Source organism: Trachurus japonicus, unplaced genomic scaffold, assembly GCF_045865225.1.
Source record: "Trachurus japonicus isolate A0001 unplaced genomic scaffold, Traja_1.0 AP030906.1".
NCBI lineage: Eukaryota > Metazoa > Chordata > Actinopteri > Carangiformes > Carangidae > Trachurus > Trachurus japonicus.
The window spans coordinates 1-14537 of NW_028221039.1; the positions used below are offsets into that span (position 1 = coordinate 1).

The following is a 14537-nucleotide window of genomic DNA, read 5'->3' on the forward strand; positions in this document are numbered from 1 at the left end:
ATTTGTTCTGTAGCTGCACAGCGAGGAGTTCTGCCTGCAGTCATAGAAAGTGTAATATAAGTGGGTTTTACCTTTGGCAACTGAATGCCAGGAAACTGTCAGAACCCTCGAACAAACACATCGTGAGAGAGAAGTGGCGTACAAATAAGGGACAATCTTTATTAACAGCAATAATTCATAAAGAGTGGAGAGTTACGGCAAGGTAAAGGATGACAGTCCGGGGGGGAAACAACATCAGGGCTCCCCTTTTAAGTTGAATCTCAGCACAACAAATTGAAGAAACCACCTACACACAGGGCTAGTCACTACTTTTAAGGCACACCTGGGAACAAGGCACACATAAGTTGAAGAAATCACATACACACGGCTAAACTTTTAGCATAAGGCAAAAGGCATGCTACACCCATCTTTAAGGCACTGCAAACACACACCAAGGAGAAAACCATAAAATGTCCCCGCCGCACGGCTTGCCACTACCCCCCCCCCCCAGAACTTCTCCCTCACAGAACTATTAAAATCATACAATAATAAAACAGACACATTACACACAATATAAAATGGACAATGTGGTTGTTGTAAGTGTAATGTTACTTAACTCGCCCTCGAGGCGAGACCCTCCCCGGGGTCTGGAGTTTGTGTCGCCGGACCAACTCCCCGGGCAACGGCTTCGCTGGACGGCGAAGACCAGTCACTGGATGCAAGCGTTGTGCAGCAACGCACAGCGTGGCAAGCAGAGTCAAGTGCTTGCAGCAGAAGCAGCAAGCAGCAGCAAGCAGAAATAAGCAGCAGCAATGCAGCAGCGAGCAGTGAGGCCGGTGCTGCAGCCAGCCAGCCAGCAGCAGAGTCAGTGTTACCACAGGGAGCAGTGGGCAGCCCAGCACTTTTCTCTAAGGTGGACCCTAAGTCTAGGCTAACGAGGAGGCACTCAGCCCACCCCTCCTAGTCATATGGGGCTAACTCCCCTGGCTACCTGTCTTCATCGCCGGCAGCTCTAAAATCAACTGCGAACGACGACCACCCCCCCAGACCCTCCTGACAGAGTGCGTGCTGCCGGTTAACTGTTTGCTCCAAACCCCCACCCGCTGCATCCTGTGAGTCCTCTTCACTGGCCTCCCTCTCTCCTTGTCCCCTCTCCGCCACACCTGCATTAGATCCGTAATTAAGGAGTCCCTGCTCCGCCTTCCCCACCAAGTCTCACCCACACTTCCCCCCCACCTTGACGAAAAAGACTCATTTCCTCGAGTCCCCGGGGGGGGGGGGGGGCCTCCCTATGATGACATCCGATACTCTCGAGACCAAACTGGTGCGTCTGCCGCTGGCCGTGCTGGACGTCCCTCCTCAACTGATGATGAGCCTCCCGTGAGGACGTTGCTCCTGTCGCCTTGCCCCGGGCAGGGTTCAGTCACGCTGGAGGATGGGGATCTGGTCACAGAGGCCAGACGAGCCCCTGATGGCCCCCTCCTGTGTTGCCTCCAGTCATCCCGTTGAACGCGTGGCTCCACAGTCCGCCTGTCCTCCTGAAATGGTGCCACTGCCGTCCGGACCCGCCCTGGCTTTGGATGGCGAATGGATGGACCCAACTGGCACCAAGCTGCACCTCTGGGCGCCGTTTGCCTCTGGGTGCCTGGCTGGCTGGGGGATGGATCGGTCAGCCCTCTGGGACACTGGATCACCGGTTTACTAAAGGAAGAAAGTATAGGGCTTTAAGTCGGCTTGAAATGCACCACACAACTCTGGGGCCTCCCTACCACACAGCATTAGCCTATAAGAGCACATCTGTCCACTTCTCTCTATCACCCCTAAAAGGGCCTTTTATACCTCCTTCTGTTAATTTGGTGCAGAGTCCTCGCTTTCTAGCCTTGTTAAGTAACCCAGACTAACTCTCCCTCAGAGTAGTACTGAAAACTGACCCTGAAGTCGTAAGACTTTTTCTGTCTCTCTGAGGCCCTGGCCAGATCTCTGTTAACTGCAGCGACAACCGTAGATAATGTCTCACGTGAGGCCTGGTAGCCACATAATCATGAACAGAAGAAATATAGTTCCTCAGACTCCAGGTTCAGCATGATGTCCAATAGGAAGCACAAATCCCCGCCCAAACAAAACTTTGTAAGGGGTAAACTCAGTGCTAGCATGAACACAACTACTCCTGATATGCCAGCATCACCATAAGGCAGCAAAGTGTCTCCAGTTTAAACTGATTATCCTCCACAAATAAATGAAAGCAAATGGACAACAGTGTGCGGTTAAAGCAGTTCATATGAGACCATCAGACTGAGCATGGTCCGGGGAAAGTAAACGCGTGCAATTGTAAATTTTTTCAAAAGCCGCCACAACTCCCTAAATAAGGTGGATTCAAAATTACGACCTTGATCTGAATGAATGCTGCGGGGGACTCCAAAACGGCACACCCACTCCTCTGTTAGCACTTTAGCAATGCTGCTAGCTTCCTGGTTAGGGAGGGGAAAGGCTTCAGTCCATTTTGAGAAATAGTCTCCTACCACCAGGATATACTTATTCTTACTGGGGGTTTCTGGGAGGGGGCCCAATATATCCAGTGCCACCCGTTCAAAGGGTCTGGATGTAACAGAAGGTTGCAAAGGGGCACAGGGGGGTTTACCATGGGTCTTACGGGAGGAGCAGTCTACACAGCCTTTCACCCACTGCTTTACATCCCCAAACCACCCTGGCCAGTAAAAACGGTCCTTAACTTTCCCCTGTAACATCTGCACTCCTAAATGACCTCCTGTATAGTGATGGGAATTCCGGCTCTTTTTGGAGAGCCAGTTCTTTCGGCTCGGCTCACTAAAAAGAGCCGGCTCTTCCGGCTCCCAAGTGGCTCTTCAGATTTTATGTTGCTTATCACCAAAATAATGCAAAACTATGTGTAAAATTAATTACTAATGTAAAAAAACAAACATTATATCAAATATTTTCATTTATGCCTTTATTTACTGAACACACTCAACCTTGAATAGAGTGTTACAAAAATAAATGATAAAGTAGGCCTATAAAAAACAAGGTCCAGGGCTCCAGACTAACTTTTCTTTTGCACTTATGGATCAAAATCAAAATCAAAATAATCAATCAAAATTGTCAATGCTGTACATCCTGCATACATATGTGCCTGTGCATGTGTTTGTGGAGCCTGCTCCATATGAGATTTTCACCTTGCACAATCTACACTCTGCCTTTGAACTGCTTACTGCTTATTTAAATGCCCAAATGCCCCCCCTCCTCCGTCGGACGGTCAGACTGTCAGATGGGGGGAGGATAGCAATTTGAACGCATTAGCGCGATTTAGCGCATTTGTTTATTACTGTCACTACCCTACCTGTCCATGTGCCTGCGTGAGTGCCCGCACCAGCTAGAGAGAGAGAGAGGTGCTGCCACAGGCTCGTGCTGGATGCGCTGGTTGATTAGTTTCGTTTTTACCCCCTTCCCCCGTCGATGTGTGGCTTTCACTACAACAAGCAGAGGAGAAAAAAAAACTAAAACAGCTCCCAATGAGGAGCCGGCTCCCGTCGTTCACTTCAAAGAGCCGGCTCTTAGAGCCGGATCGTTCGCGACCGACACATCACTACTCCTGTAGTGTCACCGTGTAGCTGTGTCAAAACCTTTGATACCAGGGAGTAAGGGAGAACTACCTGTACCTGAGACGCAGCGTCAGAATGTGCTGGGGGAACCCTCACCAACCTAGCGCCCCTCACATGTAGCTGATCCCAAACAGGGGCGTACTTCTGTAAGTTGGGGTCATCTGGTACCTGACAGTGCTCCCCCTGTTTTTTACAGTCAATTATTTGTCGCAAATCACTGTCATCCATTTGTGCTTGGGCTAGCTCATCTATTTCAATGCTTCCACCAGGGGAAACACGGGGGATTTCCTGCACAGCACACACTCTTGAAATACCCTTTAACACTGTGTTATCTAGGGTCTCGGGACCCAGCCCCTCCCCATTACTTAAGGCTGGCAACCTCGAAAGAGCATCAGCATTTTTATGAAGCTTTCCTGGCCGATGCACAATTTTGTATTGAAAATTAGCGAGCTGTTCAACCCAGCGAGCCAACTGCCCTTCGAGCCCCTGAAAATTGTGGAGCCACCGTAAGGAGTTGTGGTCGGTGCGCAGAACAAATTCCTTACCTAGCAGATAATGTTTGAAATGTTTAGTAAATGCGACCATGCTCAAAAGTTCCTTCTTTGTGGTAGCATATTTACGCTCCTGCTTGGTAAGTGCCCTGCTGGCATATGCAACCACTCGTTCGTAACCCCCCTCTTCCTGCGACAGGACCGCCCCGATCCCCACATCACTGGCGTCAGTATCTAAAATGAATGCTTTGCTGGGGTCTGGATATGACAACACAGGGGCAGTAATAAGACTGGCTTTAAGTTGTTCAAATGCCCGCTGACAATCTTCAGTCCACTGAAAACGCTTCCCCTTTTCCCCGAGCTGGTGTAAAGGCCGGGCAATATCTGCAAAACCCTTCACAAAACGCCTGTAATAGGAGGCCAACCCTACAAAACTCTGAACTTCAGTTTGGTTCCTTGGGACAGGCCACTCCCTTACTGCAGCAACCTTGGCAGGATCTGCCATCACCCCCTCAGCAGAAATGACGTGTCCCAAGTAGTGAACCTGAGTGGAAAACAGATTGCATTTAGAAGGTTTAATTTTCAGATTAGCCTGTTTAAGTTTCACCAGCACCTCATCCAAACGAGCTAGATGTTCCTGAAATGTGCGCCCAAACACAATAATGTCGTCCAAATACACCAAACACGTCGTCCACTGTAGGTCTGCTAGGATTAAATCCATAAGCCTTTGAAATGTGCTGGGTGCATTGCAGAGGCCGAAACTCAAAACATTAAACTCAAACAGCCCCTGCCGTGTTATGAAGGCGGTTTTGTGACGATCCTTGGGGTCAACCTCTACCTGCCAGTATCCACTAGCTAAATCGAGGGTGGAGAACCAGCAGGCATGGCTTAAACTGTCTAGGGCATCATCTATTCTTGGGAGGGGATATGCATCCTTACAAGTAACATCATTAAGCTTCCTATAGTCGACACAAAATCGGAGCCCACCCCTCTTCTTTCGCACCAAGACTACAGGTGCTGCCCAAGGGCTGCATGAAGGTCTAATGATGCCACTGTCAAGCATTTGTTTCAGGTTATCAGTTACCTCCTGTTGCAAATGGAGAGGGATTCTTCGTGGGGGTAATTTAAGGGGCCTAGCATCACCTGTATCAATTTCATGCATTGTCAAATGAGTCCTGCCCAGGTCGGTCTCGCCCTGGCTAAAGACAGGAAGATGCCTGTGCAACAACTGTTTTGCTGCCTGGGTTTGTTCGGGTGAGAGACCCTTACTTTCCACCCCAAACTGACTCATGAGACTAGCCACTGTCCATGGCTGCACAATGTCTTCCCCCTCCCCCATACACCCTCCCACACCATCTATTTCTATGTCAGTGAAAAGCGTACCCACTTTCATGCCCTTTTTTAATGTCAAAGCATCATTAGTCACATTAATAACCCGGATCCGTAATGTTCCCTTCTCTATTTTACAGACCACCCGGGCTACAAGTAAATCACAGTGTTTCGACAGAGCTGAAGAGGGCTCGAACATCCCCTCTGCGTAGTCCCCCCAAGCACTTCGAACCATACCTGAAATTATAACTTCACTGCGTGGTGGTACAACTGTATCTGAATGGACAACAACAGTCTGGGGTTCTGAGGTTGGATTGGGATCTACAAGGGAAAATGTTTTTCCCATTATCCGGCAAGTCTTACTACCAAGATCAACCACCGCACCATACCTGGACAAGAAATCAAAACCTAGCAGAATTTCTTCTGATGGTATGTCTGACACCAAAAATTCAGTAACCAAGGCCAAAGAATCGAATTGACACACTGCCTGCCAACTCCCAAGGATCTGCATTGCCCCCCCATTTGCTGCTCTTGCATCCCCAGCATACTCCTGTAAATCAGACCCTCCCTTTGTGAAAGACAGCCATGTTTGTTTAGGTATAATAGAGTGTGTGGCTCCGGTGTCAACCAACACATGGCAACTTGACCCACCTATCTTGGCTGCAAGGTAGCCAGAGCCGGTCTTAGCCTTCTCGGGGGCCCAGGTGGACATAACCTCCTGTTTAGCTACTGTACTGCTGTGTGCACATGGCTGGGGGAAAAGAGCTGACGCAGCCAGCGGGGTAGAAGCAGGGTGTGTTGGATTTATTTTGAGCACCTGTACAGCAGCCTGCAGGGATTTAACCTCCTGTCTCAACCCTTCCACCACCCCAAGCAAAGTTTCTACCTGTTCATTGTCTTTAGCTTTCTGTTCTGAGACCCCCCGGACTTTAGCATCTTGGGCAAAGTGGCTATTTTCCAGCCCCCTAATGAGCTCAAGTTCTGAAGCCAAATTAATTGCAGCCTCTAAGGTTGCAGGTTTAGCACTGCGAAGGCTAATGCGCAGATCGCCACTGCCCACATGACTGATAAAATGGTCTTTTGCCAGTAAATCCTGTGTGTTAGGGTCTGCAGATGGGTAAGCACGAGCAACCAATCGGCGCAGGGCAATACCAAAATCACGGACACTTTCATTGTGGAGCCTCTTTCGAGAGGAAAAGTTAACTCGGTTCCAATCGTCACTATCACTGGGGTCCAGACACCTGCCCATAGCATTTTTCAGTGAAGTGTAACTAGTTTTATCTGCTGCTGACAGCCCACTGTAAACCTCACGGGCTCGACCTGATAGCAAAAGATGAATTTTAGTCTCAATGGTTCATCCCAGTTATTTACATCAGCAGCCATTTCAAATTGCTCAGCCCAATCTTCCCAATCCCGCCCAATGCCAGTAAACGTCTCAGGCATAAAGATTGGGCGAGACATTGCCCTATTAGTAGTTGATGGTGTGGGGGTATTTTGATTCATGACTAGTTCAGGGTGGGCTGCGTCGTTCTCAGGTTCTGACATTTTTATATCCCACCACTGCCAACAGTGTAATATAAGTGGGTTTTACCTTTGGCAACGAATGCCAGGAACGTCAGAACCCTCGAACAAACACACCGTGGAGAGAGTGGCGTACAAAAAGGACAATCTTTATTAACAGCAATAATTCATAAAGAGTGGAGAGTTACGGCAAGGTAAGGATGACAGTCGGGGGGGAAACACATACCCTTACAAAAGAAAAATATATTACAATATATTAGAAAATATCATGTGATATATTAGGCAATATATTCCCATATATGGGATTTAATTTTTATATTTTCCAATATATTGCAATATATGCATGGATCATATATGTGTATATATTGAGAAATATATTGAAATAAAGACCAAAAAGGCACTATATTTTTAAATATTTTATATATTTATATATATATATGCATGGATCATATATGTGTATATATTGAAAAATATATTGAAATCAAGGCCAAAAAGGCACTATATTTTTTTAATGTTTTATATATTTTCATATATATGCATGGATCATATATGTGTATATATTGAAAAATATATTGAGATCAAGGCCAAAAAGGCACTATATTTTTTAAATGTTTATATTTTATACTTTATACAACATACACACACACACACACACACACACACATATATATATATATATATATATATATATATATGTGTGTGTAAAACATTTAAAAAATATAGTATATAGTATAGTATATGTGTATATTTATAACCCCCCCCCCCCCCCCCTGTAACAAGTTAAGTAATTTATCTAACATCACAATTAGTCCGAAGCTGAAGGTAAAAATTCAATTAAAGTAAATATCCTGCATAGTTCTCCTCCTCTGTGTCCTCTGATCAGAGCGGTGACCCTAGCAACGGTGTGTTTTACTTAGCAATGGTCTGTGAACCGATTGCAGGTCAGGAATTATTTTTTTATTAGATATAAAAATAAAAAAATAAAATGTTACCACAAATGAAACAAAATCCATTGGCTGTCGCTTCGAGAGCATTTGAACATGATTGGTTGATCTGACTGACATAATGGCTCTTGGCCAATGACAGCTGTGCGCGCCTTTCCGGCGCCAAATTTGAAAATAACCGTTACTGCTGCTGTGAAACGGGAACCGCCGCGACGCACTTCAGTCGTTCAAGAATGACCAGTCATGTGGATTATTTTTACGATACGGATAAATGGACAAACAGTCGGCTGGAACCTGGTCCTAGCGAGAGCTTGAGTGAATTTAAATCCTGCAAAAAATACCAGGTAAGATATTTCTCTGTTATTATTGTGGCGTTGTTGGTGTCAGGGATTCAAACGAGGCAGGCTCTGGTGAGAGGGAGGGGGGGCTGTGTAACGTTAACGGATGTGAAGTCCTGGACATGTCTCGACATGTCACCATGGAGGGTTTTTTTTTCTTATTCTCCTTGTTCTAACCAACGGTGAGGAGGATGTTTCAGCCGGTACATGGCTTCATTAACGTGTTACAGAGAAAAGGGTTAGAAAGAAAAGAGAGAAAAGCTAATCGCCATTAGCACATGAGCTATCCGGCTTTCAACCCCGTAGTAGCATTCTAGCGAGCGGCTAACTGGTAGCGTTAGCGGCTAACTGGTAGCATTAGCCACCGGTGTAGGCACCAAATGTGGAGGCTCCGGGCTGCCAAAACCGCCCTGACTAATCTGATGTTTGTTAAATCTACAAAACGAATTACCGAACAAACACCACCACTTCTGTGTGCACGCCTCTGCAACTAGTCATGGCTATCGTAGCCGTTAGCTTAGCTGCTGCTGACAGCTAACAGCAGCAGCTAAGCTAACACCAGGACGTCAGCTGTTAAAACCCTCCCGTTGTCGGACACAACATGAAACTACTCCAATTAGCTCAGTCATGTTGTAACAAAGATATCTGCTGGAAAAAATATTTTTTTCATGGGCTGTATGAGTTATTTAAGACACTGTTTTGAACACTGTGTAAACATAAGTGAAAGTTCCTTTAGAACAGTGGTTCCCAAACGGGGGGGGGGGGGGGGGGGGGGGGGGGGGGGGGGGGGGGCGGTAAACCGGCTTCGGAATGTGTTTTATTTTGAAAATTAACCGGATTCTTCCGCTGTTTCTTTGTGCGACTTCCTGCCCGGCTTGACAGGCTCGCTCGCGGCCATAGCTCGCGGCTCGCGCGCCGCGCCGCTGCTGCTGTGAAGGGCCTTTCACACCGAACGCGGTATGCGCTGCGCCCACCGCGAGGTACAGCGCAGACAGGCGCAGAGCAGGGCGGCAGCGCATACACATATGGCACGAGCAACCGAACAAACAAGACAGGATTTGGGGGGGTATATGCAAAGATATGTTCGCCAGGAGCTACAAAACGAGCGCTTCCAGGTGAACTTTAGCGTCAGGCTGAGCAGGGAGCAGTTTAACAGCCTGTTAGAGAGAGTTGGTCTGATCCTCAGGAGGATGACAACTCACTTCATGCATCCCGTCACTTTAACTGAACGTCTGGTCGTTTGTTTTCTCTCTGCAAGCGGCTGATTTTTTTTCAGACTCCACTACATCCTCTCCTATTGGACGCGCCGAGATGTCGTCACAGCGCGCTGCGCCCAGATTAAACATTTTTTAATTCGGGCGCAGCGCGCCGCCGCGGCATGCGCCCACCTCGCGTGCCGCTCAGCTCGGCGCAGAGCCGTTCGCCGGTGCGCCGCGGTAGCACATACACAATGAATGGGTTTGCTGCCGCCTTCCGCCGCCTGCCGCGTTCGGTGTGAAAGGCCCTTGAACCGGAGCGACGTGGCTCCGGTGTGACACAGTCGTTAACATCAAAGGGCTCCGCTTCTCGCTGCTTCGCGGCTACTCGCGGCGCGTGCGTGTGTGTGTGTGAGAACCACTGCTTTAGAAAACGCACTCTGCTGCAGAAGAAAACAACATGAACTCTGCTAGTAACAGAAACTACTGGAGATGAGACACTACACTGACTGTGGCCTCTTAGCATGGTTACTAATACTCACTCCTGTTAATAAAAGTAAAGTATCACTGATATTAGTGTATACTCGGTTGATGAAGTATTAGTCATCCAGCTGAAAATGATATAGCCTGCAAATAAGCCATCATTAGTGAATCCAGTTTATACACACAGGTGTAATAAGTTCAATTCACCCTTCATAGGTTGGACAAAATAATAGAAACTTTAAAGTCAAAGATATGTGGCAGTAATTTTCATTAGGATATTAGTTCTAAATAGTGTTATTTGAGTAATAATAATCAGGATCAGCCGCAAAATAAAATTAAAAAAAATCATTCTATCCTTAATACTGTGACACAGCTAAAGATATTTTTGTCCTTGATTAATTAATGTTTTACTCTGTTTCTAATTGACTGAATACTCTTTGTTATGTCAATCTGTATTTTACACAGCCAAGGACCCACAGCAGTGCTCTACCCATGAGATCATCGTGCTGGAGAACCCGAAGTGACAATAGAGCAAAAGATGATGGGGTACAGACTTCAACATGCAAACAGGTAGGCAAACAGACCAAGAATTATGGCAAATGCATTTTGCTTCTTAAATTTTTTCATTAAACCTAATTCAGATTAATTTCAGTTCAAGTTTTTAAAGTGATAGTTCACCCAAAATTGAAATTGCACTCATTATCTACTCACCCTCATGTCGACTAAGGGCTGGGAGGAGTTTCAGAGTCCTCAGTGGCTTCTCTCTTATAGGGGGTCTCGACGTAGCAGTGCATGTCCATATGACGGTTGCAAATGGATACCAACTGTCTTCATAACAAAAAGACACACCAAAAAACATCCAAATACCTCCATGCTGCTCGTATGTAATGTTCGTCTTGTATTGAAGCCCCGAAATGCGAAATTGTCCCAAAAACAATGAAATAAGTCAATTTTTCGAGCTTCTCGAAGCTCTTCTTCCCGGTTCGTCATATTTGGACGAACCAGGGTCTGTTCTCTTCCCAGTTCGTCCAAATACGACGAACCGGGAAGAGGAGCTTTTGAGAAGCTTCCGCTACAAAACAAGCTTGAAAAATTGACTTATTCAATTTTTTCCGGGACAATTTCGCATTTCGGTGGCTTCAATACAAGACGGACATTACATACGAGCAGCATGGAGGTATTTGGATGTTTTTTGGTGTGTCTTTTTGTTACCAAGACAGTTGGTATCCATTTGCAACCGTTATATTGACATGCACTGCTACGTCGAGACCCCCTGTAACTCAGAGAAGCCACGGAGGACTCTGAAACTTCTCCCAGCCCTTAGTCGACATGAGGGTGGAGTAGATAATGAGTGAAATTTCAATCTTGGGTGAACTAGCGCTTTAAATGTATAGCACCATCCCATACAGAAGTAATTGAAATTTCCACAGGACTGATGCTGGCTAGCCTCGCATCACCAGGCTCTTCAGACAAGCGAAGAGCCTGGTGTCAGTTACCTCCCAATTAGTCTGCATTCTGGTTCCTGTCTGTAGCTGATACCGAAATCACCAAATTCACCAAAATAAAAGTATTCACCAACATAAAACTTATAAAATAACAGGGTACCCGCGGGGTCTTAAAAACTTGAAAAAGTCTTAAATTTGATAACTATAAATTAAGGCCTTGAAAAGGTCTTAAATTTAGTTTACAAGTCTTAAATTTCATTCTCAAAGGTCTAGGGGTGTAACGGTACATGTATTTGTATTGAACTGATTCGGTACGGGGCGTTCGGTTCAGCACAGCGCTGTGAACGAGTGAGTTTCGGTACAGAAGTTGTGTGTGTTTACAGTCCACCTGCAGCTACACGTGCAGCCCGTTTACGTCGTGGCTATTGCTAATGCTACTGCTAATGCTACCGCTAGCGAGAAAACAGAGGCTTGAAGACCCTCCTGCTTTGGGAGGAATGGAGGTGGAGGTGGAGGTGGGGGGGCTGTGGCTCCTATCTCCTCTCTGTCTGTCTGCCTGTCCGTCTGTCTGTCTGTCTGTCTCTCTCTCTGTGTCTGTGTTGCGCACAAGCTCCAGTACATGTGGATCTGCTGCAGATGCGCCCAGAGCAGGCGCACGTCGCTGCTGTGTTGACACTACGCACTGTGCCTCGTGATGACCCGCGTTATTCATTCATTTATTTATTTATTTGCGGCCGAACGGTTGCATCGTCAGGCAGCCGTTGTGGCATTTGCCCACATTGCCCTATGGTCAGTCCGTCACTGGCTCGAACTGTTAGTGCTGCACTTTACATGTAAAAAAAAAAAAAAATCATTGTAAGGCTGTATGTTTTGTTATTTTGAGAATAATTTATTGAACTTATTAGGCAGCACTTTACAACAGTAGCCTTTTATATTTTTTTCATATTTTGTATAATGGCTTGGTTTAGTTTAATAAGTTTATTTGTATCAGGGACAGAATGTACCTACAACATAGCATTAGTAGGTGAGTAAAATAATTACATTTGACTAAAACATGTAAATTTGGTTTAGAAAAATCCTAATAAACAACAAGCAAATTTATGTTTTGCATTTTGTTCTCTTACCCAAAATGAACCGAACCGAGACCTCAAAACCGAGGTGCGTACCGAACCGTGATTTATGTGTATCGTTACACCCCTACAAAGGTCTTATTTTTTATCTATCTGCATGATACATCGCAACAACATAACTGTATCTACTTGCAAAGAATCATGGAATGCTGCGTTGGCAAACGTAAAATGACTGTTGCGAGGTTGGTCTTAAATTTCATTAGATGTGGTCTTAAAAAGGTCTTAAAAAGTCTTAAATTTGAGTTGCAAAATTCTGGGGGTACCCTGAATAAACATTAACTTGTAATACAATAAAAGCAAAATGTCAATTTAATGGCTCGGGGACTTTCTTGTAAATTATATTCCTTAAATTAAAGAGTTTTACCGCATTTTATTAGCTTGGTGCTTTTATTTTGAAGGAAAGGTCTGTCTCTCTCGCCCTGGATCCGTTTCCTACCAAAACAGCGGGTCAACGGCCCCGGACTAGATGCTGGCTGACTGAGTGATAGAGTTGAGGCAAGGCAAGGCAAGGCAATTTTATTTGTATAGCCCGTTTTTACAAACAGTTTGTCTCAAAGGGCTTTACATGGCATCGTAACAACATCCTCTGTCCTTAGACCCTCACATCGACTGAGGAAAAACTCCATGGAAAACCCTTTTAACAGGGAAAAGTCGGAGAAACCTCAGGGTGAGCAACAGAGGAGGGATCCCTCACCCAGGACGGACAGACGTGCAATAGATGTTGTTACAGACAAGAAAACAGTTTACAGTTTGTCACAGAATGTGCGAAATATGGAAATGTTAGCAGGAGTTGATGAAGGTAGTCTCTGGTGAGGGGGGGGGGGGGGGGGGGGGTCGGGGGGGAAATCATTGACTATACAGCTGAATACCGACTGAATACTAACATTAAACTAGTGGTCTATTATCTTGTTTTTACTGGTGTGGAGTCTGGACTCCAGTAGGGATGGGCATTTCAAGCGAAAGTATTTGATAATCGCGGAGTACTAATCGATTGACTCTTTGACACCCCCCTCCAAACCCCCTGTGAATGATCTGATGTTTGATGTTAGGTTGAACATTAGAATGAAGCAAAGGACGTCAGAGCATTTTATACAGATAATTTAAATAATATTTAAAAAATCTCTTTTTTTTTCTCTCTTTTTCCCTAGATGCACCAAGGAGCCAGCTGATTACTACCAATTGGAGGGTGGACATCTCTTCATCTGCTACATACATACATCTGCTTTATCTGCTACATCAATTTTCTTTTGGCTATTTATTTCTTTTCCACAGTTCCAAAACTATATGTATTGTCTGTTCAATGGCATTCTTTAAAAATGTTGCACTGTTCAGAAATGTAGAGTCAGTCACATTTCCTTTGTCTGACCATATGCCAGGCCTGTTGGCAGGGTTCTTACGGATCCTTAAAAAGTCTTAAAAGGCATTGAATTCATTAATCTAAAAACAAGGCCTTAATTGGCATTAAAATGTCTTAAATCAATTTTTCAAAAGTCTTAAAAATGTTAACACTTGGTAAGTGGTATTTTATGGTGGCCGTCAACGCTAAATTTCTCACAGCCACCAGATTCCGAGTCAGTGGTGGTTTTTTTTTTTTTTCGGACTTTTTATGCATTTATTTTGAAAGGACAGCTGGAAAGAGACACAATCCAATGTTCATGTAGCAGTCACTTTACCTTGGATCACATAGGAAAGTGGGTAAAATTGTCCCTAACCCTATGTAATTGATGTGAGGTGTTTCTTTTTTTTCTGCATTTGTGTTTATTATGAAGTTGGTCTTAAATTTAATTTCAAGTGGTTTTAAAAAAAGTCTTAAATTTAACTTGGCTTAAGCTGTAGGAACCCTGGTTGGGGTTTTAATAGGCCTGTATAGCTCCCTACCTCAAACTGGGTTCAGTATCTGTGCCTGATTAAAAGAAAATAAAGGTTGCTTTTGATAAATTACCCAGTCTGTGTTAATATGTGGTATAAAGGTTTGTGCACATATTGCAGTTTGCATATTTAAGTATTCATCCACAATATATTGAACACATATGTCATGTTTTTGTTTCCATATAATTTTCCATATAT

The 14537-nt window shown here is 45.1% G+C and overlaps 1 long non-coding RNA gene across 1 annotated transcript; it reads left to right on the forward strand.

The window, feature by feature from the left end:
- The first annotated feature begins 8327 nt into the window (after nt 1–8327).
- On the forward strand, nt 8328–13745 carry LOC146959920 (uncharacterized). Its single transcript, XR_015035560.1, has 3 exons — nt 8328–8398; nt 10361–10465; nt 13619–13745. It is a non-coding gene; the product is annotated as an uncharacterized LOC146959920 (long non-coding RNA).
- The last annotated feature ends 792 nt before the right edge of the window (nt 13746–14537 follow it).